The sequence below is a fragment of the Schistocerca piceifrons genome, chromosome 1 (assembly GCF_021461385.2).
Source record: "Schistocerca piceifrons isolate TAMUIC-IGC-003096 chromosome 1, iqSchPice1.1, whole genome shotgun sequence".
Classification (NCBI taxonomy): domain Eukaryota; kingdom Metazoa; phylum Arthropoda; class Insecta; order Orthoptera; family Acrididae; genus Schistocerca; species Schistocerca piceifrons.
The window spans coordinates 1,037,379,465-1,037,391,875 of record NC_060138.1 but is presented as its reverse complement, the minus strand read 5'-3'; positions in this window follow the sequence as shown (position 1 = coordinate 1,037,391,875).

Genomic DNA, 12,411 nt, shown 5'->3' with positions numbered 1-12,411 from the left:
AATGCTATCTAACCCTTCTGCCATATTTGATCTTAAGTCACCAAAGCTCTCTAAAAGCCCAATTCTATTACTGGATCCTCTGTCTCTTCTAAATCGACTCGCATTTAACAGCGGAATTCCCGTTGCACTCTTAATGTTACCACCCTTGCTTTTAATTTCTCCGAATGTTGCTTTGACTGCTATATGATGAGTCAGTCCTTCTGACAATCGTTTCTTTTTCAGTTTCTTCACATTTTTAGTGCAGTCGTTTCATCTTAGCTTGTCTGTACTTTCTATTTATTTTATTCCTCAGTGACTTGTATTTCTGTATTCCTGAATTTCCCTGAACATTTTTGTACTTCCTCCTTTCATCGATCAACTATTTCATCTGTTACCCATGGTTTCTTCGCAGTTACCTTACTTATACCTATGTTTTCCTTTCCAAATCCTGTGATTGACCTTTCAGAGATGTCCATTTCTCTTTAACTGTACTGCCTACTGAGCTATTCGTTACTGCTGTTACTGCCTTAGTGAACTTCAAGAGTATCCCGTCATTCCTTAGTACTTCCGTGTCCCACTTCTTTCCGTATAGATTATTCTTGGCTAATCTCTTAAATTTCAGCTTAGTCTTCATCACTGCTACTTTGTGATCTGAGTCTGTGTCTGTTCCTGGATACGCCTTTCAGTGTATTATCTGATTTCGAAATCTCTGCCTGACAATGATGTAATCTATCAGTAATCATCCCATTCGACCTAGCCCATTTCAAGTATATCTCCTCCTCTTGTGACTCTTCAACAAAATATTCGCTATTACTAGCTGAAATTTGTTACAGAACTCCATTAGCCTTTCTCCTCTCTCATTCCTTGTCCCAAGCCTGTATCCTCCTGTAACCTTTTCTTCAGCTTCTTCCTCTACAACCGCATTTCAGTACCCCATGACTATTAGATTTTCGTCTCCCTTTATGTACTGCATTATCCTTTCAATATCATCATATACTACTCCATCTCATTATCTTCAGTTTGCGATGTCGGCATGTATACGTCAACTACCGTTGTCAGTGATGGTTTGGTGTCGCTTCTGATAAGAACAACCCTATCACTGAACTGTTCACAGTAACATACTCTCTGTCCTACCTTCCTATTCATAGCGAATCCTACTCCAGTCAAACCATTTTCTGCTGCTGTCGGTCTTACCCTATACTCATCTCACCAGAAATTCGTGTCTTCTTTTCATTTCAGTTCACTGACTCCTACTGTATCTAGATTGAGCCTTTGATTACCCTTTTCAGATTTTCTAGCTTCGCTGTCACGTTCAAACTTCTGACATTCCAGGTCCGACTCGTAGAACGTTATCTTTTCATTGGTTATTCAGTCTTTTTTCTCATGGGCACCTCCCACTTGGCAGTCCCCTCCAAGAGATTCGAAAGGGGGACTATTCCGGAATCTTTTGCTAAGGGAGGGATCATAATGACACTTTTTGAATTACAGACCGCATGTCCTGTTGATACACGTTGTCTGTCTTTAATGCAGTGGTCTCCATTGCCTTCTGCATCCTCATACCGTTGATCATTGCTGATTCTTCCGCCTTTGGAGGGGAAGGAGTTTACCACGCCCAGGGACAAGAGAGTGCCCTGAACCTCTATGCGCTCCTCCACCCTCTTTGACAAGGTCGTTGGCCGAATGAGGGTGAGTTCTTATGTCGGAAATCTTGGGCTTTCATAGCTGAAGCTAACTGTCCTACAAACGTGACATTTTCCCGCGTTTTTTTTCTTAGTTATAGAGCATAGAATTTTTTAAACTTAATCTTCTGGTCAAATATCGTTACATATCCGGTTCATAAGTTTGACCACAGTAGATATTGCTCCGTTTCACAGTTCCTTCACCGCATTAGCAGTTTGCTTTCCGCTTCCTGATATCATAAAGGGCTACTCCAGTTTCCATTTGGATACCTTCGGTCCACCGGATAATTTCGTCATATTTCCGTTCACCCTTCAATCTGAAGCATGTTTGACATTCATGAAATTCTTCAACACTCTCCTCCTACTTCGTTTGTTAATATAACATGTTATCCTTCCATTTTTATTGAGTATGCGCTTTTCGTTGACTTTTGTAGGATCTTCGTTAGTGAGGGGCGAGCCAACGGCCTTGCCGCAATGGTAACAACGGTTCCCGTCAGGTGATCGATGTTAGGAACGCTTGGGTTCGGCTAGCGTTTGGATTGGTGACTGTCTGGGTCTGTCGAGCGATGCTGGTAGACGGGGTGCACCCAGTCCTTTGAGGCCTGTTGAGGAGCTCTATGAATGAGAAGTACCGACTCCAGCCACGATAACTTAAAACGGCTGGGAGAGCGGTGTGCTGACCACATGCCCATCCGTATCAGGATCCAGTGACGTCTGTCGGCTAAGGACGACAAGGCGATCTGTAGCTAGCTTTGAACCTTCCGGGGGCTGTTCGGACAGAGTTTAATTTTTCTTAGTTAGGTAAGTACGTGTTGTATATATGTATTCTACTTTACCTTGCTGTTAGAGCTCTCCTGTCTCCTCACTTTTCATCCGTTCCTCGCTACTTTGATTAGTTAGACTTGCTCGATCATTACTCAGATTCCTGTCTTTTCCTTATAGAACGTTTTTTTTCCACTGCTTACGTTCGCCCATTTTAGGTGACATCTATGTTGTAGCCCATTTTTTGCCTTCTCTTTTCCGTCTTTACTTCGCCTACGCGTTCTTCTAAAGCTTTGAGAATTATACCCTATCTAATAATAAAAATAAGACACCCAAAAGATATGGTCGGACGTCAACGTAACTTCTTATGCTCTAGAATTGCGATTCTCTGTAACAGGTAGAATGGACACGAGAGTGCTTTTTTCGTGTTTAGAGGCCTGGCAAGGTATATGCGGCCTGAACACCGTCAAATACTGAGTGATAATTGTGAAGGACACAGTGAAACTTGAACGTCTATGATTCTGCTGTGTGCTACGCAAACTCTGAGTCTGAGATACTATTATGGCTAGTAGTAGCGAGCGAGAAGTTGTCGAGGGGAGTCGGAAGTGGTCGGACGCATGGTACGGTGGACAGAAGGCGCACAACATGAGAGGACGCAACGTGCCGTGACCGTGCTAGTAGCGCCGGAGGTGACTTTGGTGCCAATTGAGGATTTTTGTCGCTGCACGTAGTTCAGGTATACATGCCGACGTCGCAAGCTGAAGATGAACAGATAGAGAAAGTGTATGAGGATATTGAAAGGGTAATGCAGTATGTAAAGGGGGACGAAAATCTAATAGTCATGGGCGACTGGAATGCAGTTGTAGGGGAAGGAGTAGAAGAAAAGGTTACAGGATAATATGGGCTTGGGACAAGGAATGAAAGAGGAGAAAGACTAATTGAGTTCTGTAACAAGTTTCAGCTAGTAATAGCGAATACCCTGTTCAAGAATCACAAGAGGAGGAGGTATACTTGGAAAAGGCCGGGAGATACGGGAAGATTTCAATTAGATTACATCATGGTCAGACAGAGATTCCGAAATCAGATACTGGATTGTAAGGCGTACCCAGGAGCAGATATAGACTCAGATCACAATATAGTAGTGATGAAGAGTAGGCTGAAGTTCAAGACATTAGTCATGAAGAATCAATACGCAAAGAAGTGGGATACGGAAGTACTAAGGAATGACGAGATACGTTTGAAGTTCTCTAACGCTATAGATACAGCAATAAGGAATAGCGCAGTAGGCAGTACAGTTGAAGAGGAATGGACATCTCTAAAAAGGGCCATCACAGAAGTTGGGAACGAAAACATAGGTACAAAGAAGGTGGCTGCGAAGAAACCATGGGTAACAGAAGAAATACTTCAGTTGATTGATGAAAGGAGGAAGTACAAACATGTTCCGGGACAATCAGGAATACTGAAATACAAGTCGCTGAGGAATGAAATAAATAGGAAGTGCAGGGAAGCTAAGACGAAATGGCTGCAGGAAAAATGTGAAGACATCGAAAAAGATATGATTGTCGGAAGGACAGACTCAGCATACAGGAAAGTCAAAACAACCTTTGGTGACATTAAAAGCAACGGTGGTAACATTAAGAGTGCAACGGGAATTCCACTGTTAAATGCAGAGGAGAGAGCAGATAGGTGGAAAGAATACATTGAAAGCCTGTATGATGGCGAAGATTTGTCTGATGTGATAGAATAAGAAGCAGGAGTCGACTTAGAAGAGATAAGGGAACCAGTATTAGAATCGGAATTTAAAAGAGCTTTGGAGGACTTACGGCCAAATAAGGCAGAAGGGATAGATAACATTCCATCAGAATTTCTAAAATCATTGGGGGAAGTGGCAACAAAACGACTATTCACGTTGGTATGTAGAATATATGAGTCTGGCGATATACTATCTGACTTTCGGAAAAGCATCATCCACACAATTCCGAAGACGAATGGTTCAAATGGCTCTGAGCACTATGGGACTTAACATCTGTGGTCATCAGTCACCTAGAACTGAGAACTACTTAAACCTAACTAACCTAAGGACATCACACACATCCATGTCCTAGGCAGGATTCGAACCTGCGACCGTAGCAGTCGCGCGGCTCCGGACTGAGCGCCTAGAACCGCTAGACCACCGCGGCCGGCATTCCGAAGACGGCAATAGCTGACAAGTGCGAGAATTATCGCACAATCAGCTTAACAGCTCATGCATCGAAGCTGCTTACAAGAATAATATACAGAAGAATGGAAAAGAAAATTGAGAATGCGCTAGGTGACGATCAGTTTGGCTTTAGAAAAAGTAAACGGACGAGAGAAGCAATTCTGACGTTACGGCTAATAATGGAAGCAAGGCTAAAGAAAAATCAAGACACTCTCGCAGGATTTGTCGACCTGGAAAAAGCGTTCGACAATATAAAATGGTGCAAGGTCTTCGAGATTCTGAAAAAAGTAGGGGTAAGCTATAGGGAGAGACGGGTCATATACAATATGTACAACAACCAAGAAGGAATAATAAGAGTGGACGATCAAGAACGAAGTGCTCGTATTAAGAAGGGTGTAAGACAAGGCTGTAGCCTTTCGCCCCTACTCTTCAATCTGTACATCGAGGAAGCAATGATGGAAATAAAAGAAAGGTTCAGGAGTGGAATTGGTGAAAGGATATCAATGATACGATTTGCTGATGACATTGCTATCCTGAGTGAAAGTGAAGAAGAATTAAATGATCTGCTGAACGGAATGAACAGTTTAATGAGTACACAGTATGGTTTGAGAGTAAATCGGAGAAAGACGAAGGTAATGAGAAGTAGTAGAAATGAGAACAGCGAGAAACTTAACATCGGGATTGATGGTCTCGAAGTAAATGAAGTTAAGGAATTCTGCTACCTAGGCAGTAAAATAACCAATGACGGACGGAGCAAGGAGGACATCAAAAGCAGACTCGCTATGGAAAAAAAAGGCATTTCTGGCCAAGAGAAGTCTACTAATATCAAATACCGGCCTTAATTTGAGGAAGAAATTTCTGAGGATGTACGTCTGGAGTGCAGCATTGTATGGTAGTGAAACATGGAGTGTGGGAAAACCGGAACAGAAAAGAATCAAAGCATTTGAGATGTGGTGCTATAGACGAATGTTGAAAATTAGGTGGACTGATAAGGTAAGGAATGAGGAGGTTCTACGCAGAATCGGAGAGGAAAGGAATATGTGGAAAACACTGATAAGGAGAAGGGACAGGATGATAGGACATCTGCTAAGACATGAGGGAATCACTTCCATGGTACTAGAGGGAGCTGTAGAGGGCAAAAACTGTAGAGGAAGACAGAGATTGGAATACGTCAAGCAAATAATTGAGGACGTGGGTTGCAAGTGCTACTCTGAGATGAAGAGGTTAGCACAGGAAAGTAATTCGTGGCGGGCAACATCAAACCAGTCAGTAGACTGATGACCAAAAAAAAAAGTTGTTGGCTGCTTGCACACTGGAGAGATTTTGTCAGATTCGTGTATGCGTACCCTCATATTCATATAATTGTTGTGGCCAGAAACGTGTTTATTGAGTACAGACATTGTGGAATAATTGAAAGTCTGTGTAGAGTTTGTCAGCATTCAATTCATCAATTTTCTGAATATAGTAAATTAAAAGTTTTTATTGGTTTCTTTCATTTTTCTTTACATTGTTTAATATTAGTTGACCAAAGCCCTCATGATCATTCAATTTCTATGTCTATAATTATGGCAGTAATTGTTGCAATTAGTCCATGCATTGCACTCTGCATGGATCGCATATTGCTTTTTCGACATATTTTAACATGTTGCTGATCACGCAGCTCCAGCGGCAGAGTCCTATCTAGACGTATCAGGGGTCCCATATCACTTCAACTGCACGCGCCTCACACCCGGCCTCCACCAGCTTGAAGAGTTCTCTGTTGTCACGCAGGGTCCATGGATTCATGAGGTTGTGTCCATACCCATACACGTCCATCTCTTCGATACAATTTGAAACGAGACTCGTCCGATCAGGCACCATATTTCCAGTCATCAACAGTCCAATGTCGGTGTTGAGGGGCCCATGCGAGGCTCTGTACAGCTGGCCGGCATACCAGATGTCGACACTATTCCGCCGGGCGGATTCGTGCTGGGGACCGGCACGCCTTCCCGCTCGGGAAGCAGCGCGTTAGACCGCGCGGCTACCCTAGTGAGTGAGTTCCTCGAAATGCTTTCACACAATGCCTTTGTCGCCTGCAGCCTACAGTAGAAAGTCGAACGTGTGCACTGTTTTTTTCATATTTTCTTCATATTTACTTAAAATGTAACGTCAGCGATGTCTGAAAAGACACCAGAGAAGCACACTAAATCACTATTAACTTCTTCCTATAATGCAGTCCATAATAAATGTCTCATCTTAAGTGGATTTATTTATCTAGAAATATATAATTCAGTTTAGTATTACGATTTGAAAAAATCCACTTGGGGGGAATATAATGATCTAATTTTGCCAGTGGCAAATTATCGGACAATTTTCTTCATATTTACTTAAAATGTAACGTCAGCGATGTCTGAAAAGACATGAGTGACCTGAACATGGTTGTCTAGCAACTGAAACTGGAAACAGGCAATCAGTTGTAAATTTAAGTACTGTTGCTATCTGGTTAATTAAGTAAATTATAAAATAATTTTGTAATCTTTAAACACATCGTATATCTTCGTCACCTAATGATGTCAGGTATTACAAATGTTATACCAATTGAGAGAAGCACACTAAATCACTATTAACTTCTTCCTATAATGAAGTCCATAATAAATATCTCATCTTAAGTGGATTTATTTATCTAGAAATATATAATTCAGTTTAGTATTACAATTTGCAAACCTCCACTTGGGGGGAACAAAATTATCTAATTTTGCCGATGACAAATTATCGAACAATTTTCTTCATATTTACTTAAAATGTAACGTCAGCGATGTCTGAAAAGACAACAGTTTTGAAGCCCATACCACGCTTGTAAAGGACTTGCTCGTTGCCAGTGCGACTGACGCTTTTTGAAAAGACGGTCAATTTATTAAGAAAGATATGTTAGAATATGTGGTAGAAAGGGCTTTCCGTCTTTTAGGAGATTTACGTTACAAAGCTATAGCGATGTGTTCAGCTTCAGAACAGACACGCAGACAGGTGAGCCTACAGTAGAAAGTCGAACATACGCTCTGGTTTTTCTTTCCTCCGTATTTTTTAGGTGTCATTATCAATCGCGTATGATGTCTATTGCGTGGAGCGCAAAAATGAGTTCTAAGCTGGAAAGCAGTGAACTGACAAGTTGTAGTCAGAAAGAGAGGTGCGGACATTGTTAGGTCTGAGAATTGAGCAACTATTTCGTCTCTCCACTTCTCCGAAGCTCTGTCTTCTAATGCATCTCCGCATATTGAAGCTTGCACAGGATAGAGTAGCATGGAGAGCTGCATCAAACCAGTCTCAGGACTGAAGACCACAACAACAACAACAACTCATGCAGAAAGCGCAAGCAACACACTCGGTATTATCACAGACCAGGACGCAGTTAGAGTGACGCTCGCCGCTGATCAGTGTCCTAGTTAAGCCTGACGAGAGCAGAGGCTGCCTTGAGAGACGCTCGTTAGCATCTCGTTGGCTGCAAGTGGATGTCAATGACCGTCCGCCCACGCCACTCTGATGATGGATGCCACGAGGCACAGCCATACCACCCCCGAGTGGCGCATCTCTTAACATGCTATCCTCTACAGCCAGCCACTGCCGACGAGCTCGCTGGAGCCGTTAATTAACGATACGCTAGTGCAGTGCCACCCCGAGGATACTTCAGAGTGCTGCATCGATTGGCGCACGACCACGGGTAACAGGAAATTTCGCAATGTGCAACTACAGATCGACAGTACTCTGCCCAGTTAGACATCGAAGTCCAGCTGACAGCTCATTATTCATCCCCTACTGGTTATTTTGGAATGTTGTAAATGGTACAGTAGTCTACCAGGCTTTCATATGATCCTCCATCGCTGACGAAAGTCATTGCAGTGAAGCGCTGAGTACACTTTCTGTTCACAAGTATCCTGAAATGCCCATCTAACACAGAATTGACAACTAGACGTCACGAGAGGTGAAACTGCCAGCATAAAAGGAGGTGAGAGGTATTGTGTTGTCAGTAGAGAAACAATAGCAGCAAAACTGCCTCTGTCAGGACAGTTAAATGGCTTCGAATCTATTCATTGGATGTCACCTGCGTAACAACTCCATCAGGGGTATTTCAGCCCTTCTAAAGCTGTCCATTTTGACTGACGGATTATAAAAATTTGCACGAAATCAGTGGAAGGAATCTCTCCTGAGTTCTAAATTGCTACCACCAGTACAGGTAGCAAAATTACTGTGCATAGGGAGTTAAAATGAATGGGGTACAATGATCAAGCAACGCCCAATAAAACTTACATTTCTCCAGCTACTGCTAAGTGACGCTTGAGGTGGTACAAAGAGCGACGCCAATGGACAGTTCATGACTGGAAACGAGTAATTTGGAGTGATGTTTCACGTGACACGTTGTGGTAGTCGATGGATGGGTTTGGTGAATGTCTGGAGAACGCTACCTGCCATCATGTATAATTCGAACAGTGAAGTTAACGTGTGATGGTGCTACAGTATTGGGACATGATCGTGGTGAATCTGTGGCCCCCTTATGGGGAAGGACATAAACACATTTTATAGCATTCTGTACTACATACAGTATAGGAACAAAACGTAGACGATAACTGCATCAAAATCGCAATGCCACTCTCATAAAGTAGCATCTATGAGTCAATGGTTTGCGAACAATAACATTCCTGCAAGGGGATGGCCTGCCCAGAGTCCAGACGGCAGCTCTGTGGAACATCTTTGGGATGAGTCACAGCGTCGACTTCGCTCCAGACTCCAGTGTCCAGCATCGCTACCTGCTCTGACTTCGGCTCTTCAGGGAACATGTGCTGCCATTCCTCCTTAGACTTCCAGCCACCTCACTGAAAATATCCCCAGCAGAGTTCAAACTGGCATAAAAGTGAAGGGTGAACAACCCTATATTAATGTTCACTAACAGGTGCCCAGCTGCCCAGATACGTGTTAAGAAATAGTATATATGGCAGTAAGTTGTAAAGAATCAGTGCAGGGAGATGGCTTGACAAGGAAATGTGGCAGAATGGTAGAAAGCAGCTATTATTTTTCGACGTGTCCATAATCACACTGTGAATGGAGCTACCCTATCCATTGCTTTAATAACGTGGACTGACCTATGTGCCTACAAGGAATGGTGTAGCACTAGTAGCCGTATAACTTTACCTGTAAAAAAATGGTTCAAATGGCTCTGAGCACTATGGGACTTAACTGCTGAGGTCATCAGTCCCCTAGAACTTAGAACCACTTAAATCTAACTAACCTAAGGACAGCACACGCGTCCATGCCCGAGGCAGGATTCGAACCTGCGACCGTAGCGGTCGCGCGGTTCAAGACTGTAGCGCCTAGAACCGCTCGACCACTTCACCGGCTACTTTACCAGTAGACATCTGTTTCAGAACCCACTAAATTGTTTTATGTGAATTGAGGACTATGTTAACCAGGGGAAAATTGCTATGAGAACTCTATTTAATGGATATGTTGCGGGGGTGTCGGGATGGTCGACCCCGGGACTCCAGATGGCTGAACTGAAGCCGGGACCCACCGCCGTCTTTCGTCAGGAGGCCCAGCAAGTTCAAAGGCGTCAAGGTGCAGTGCAGAGTGATGCAGCGGTATATGGAGGCATTAATTTAACCTCATAATTTACAATGGTTCGGAGAGCTCAGCGGAGCGTCGGTGTGTCGTCCCACTCGAGTCCAGCCGGCTCAGCAACGCCTGGTATGACGACACCGCTGCTGCCATCTGCAAGGCCGCTCAGCTGGAACTCAGCCGCACTCGCCCAGTCGCCGCGTCGCCTGCTGAGGCGTAGCGGCCCTCACTGCCCTCTGTCCCATTTGGCCTGCTCTGTCCGACCATGGGACGAAGGTAGATGTACTGGTCACCCGTGGCCCTCCACCAATGTTGCTCCCAGGACAGGACTAGACTCGAACCGGCGCCCTCCTGGACCATGTGCCGCAACTTGCCAATAGTGGTGCTTGCCGATTGGCAACACCCACTGCCGCCTCTGATGCTGCTCCAGTGCCATTGCGCATCCTGCAGCGTACACTACTCCCGGACCTCTGTACGCCAGGTGTGAAGCGAACGTGGCCCGTTCTTGACCCGCTGAAGGCTGCTGTCACTGCCCTCCTTCATGCAGACTGTGCAGTCTCCAAGTACCCGGCTGCCGTTCTGTCCGGCCCTGGTGTTGTGTCCCCGAAGGCGGAATACAGCCAGAATAAGTACATGGAAACAAAGTACAGAATTACATAGAATATTTACAACATTGCCTCCATAAGGGTGGACTAGCACAGGACTGGCCTAGCAAACCTTGTCCCAAAGTACAAGTATCTCACTATTTACACTGCCTTTCCACTCGCCTCTGACGTAGTGTCAGAGAGACACAGAAACTATGGCAGAGATAAATTCCCAAACTTCAACCATCTACTAGTCTCGACATGGATCTGGCCTAGTTTCTCACCTCATATCGCAATAACTTCAAGCAACGCTGCGGTTTGCTGCCTCGTTGTTGCTCCACACAAAGCAATTCGTGCGCGCAACAGCGCCGTCGCAGCACCGCGCTCGCGAGTGCCATGTTTGCATTTCGTGGCCTACTAGCTGTTAACTGTTTCAACACTCTGCCAGCGGCCCCACACTCCATCGTCCAACCGCGCGTTCATTGACTTTTAATAAAATTTCTTCTTTCCTACGACTAAGACTAATACTAGCGTAGCAGATATTTGGAGTTTGGTACCTCACAAAAGATCATTGCACGTTTCTCACACTGGCACAGAGCTGCACATCTTGAATAAGCCACACAACACAGAAACAGGACAGTAAGTGACTGGAGGCGCGGCCCTACAACTCACTTTTCAAAAGATACAGGGCGTAGATCAAACCGACGGCCACTGAGGCACTTAACCAGAAGTGTGTGGAGTGTAATCCTGGCCAGAGGTGGTTCCGTGAAGTTTTGGAGGCCCTTATGTTACCACTGCATGGATTTCCTCATTCAGGCTACCATGAACGTGAAACAGGATATTTAATACAATATTTTCGGTGGCCAAGTGTTGTCCTCCTTCCATATTCTTAGGGGGATTACGCTGTGTACACTCCCCTCTTCCAAGATGGCATCTTTTTTCACAAGGTGCAAGCATGTACACCACCGAGGAAGGTGACGCAGTAGTTAGCACAGTGAACTCCCATTCGGGAGTACGACAGTTCAAACCCATGTCTAGCCATCCAGATTTAGGTTCCTTGTGGTTTCCCTAAATCACTCCAGGCAAATGATGGGATGGTTCCTTTGAAGACCACAGCCGATTTCCTTCACCATCTGTGCTTGTACTCCGTCTCTAATGACACTGATGCCGACGAGACATTAGACCCGGTTTTAAAAGCACTTAGGCATACTCTACACCTCAGTGCACTTGTAGACAGCCAGATTACCCATCTTAATCCCACAGTGAAAGACTGGCACTATTCAGAACAGGAGGCGAAACCTAGCAATCAACATCCCCAGAGTTTTGTAGCTCTGTGGGATCCAGTCAGCTATAAATGGCTTCAGATAGAATTGTTAAATGTGAAGGAACTTGTGGACACACTTCCCAGCACGATTTGTGTCCATTATCAATGCTAAAGGCGATGTTACACGGTATTAACGCGAGATCTCCTAAAGCTGACTAATTTCTTAGCCAGTGTACTTATCATCACCAGCCGTTTGACATGTACTCCTTGATAAAGGTCTCCTCCAGGCACTTCTGCACATTACCACATTCATCTATACCCATCCATGTCTCTTTGTCATGTTTCCTAATGTCACCCGTA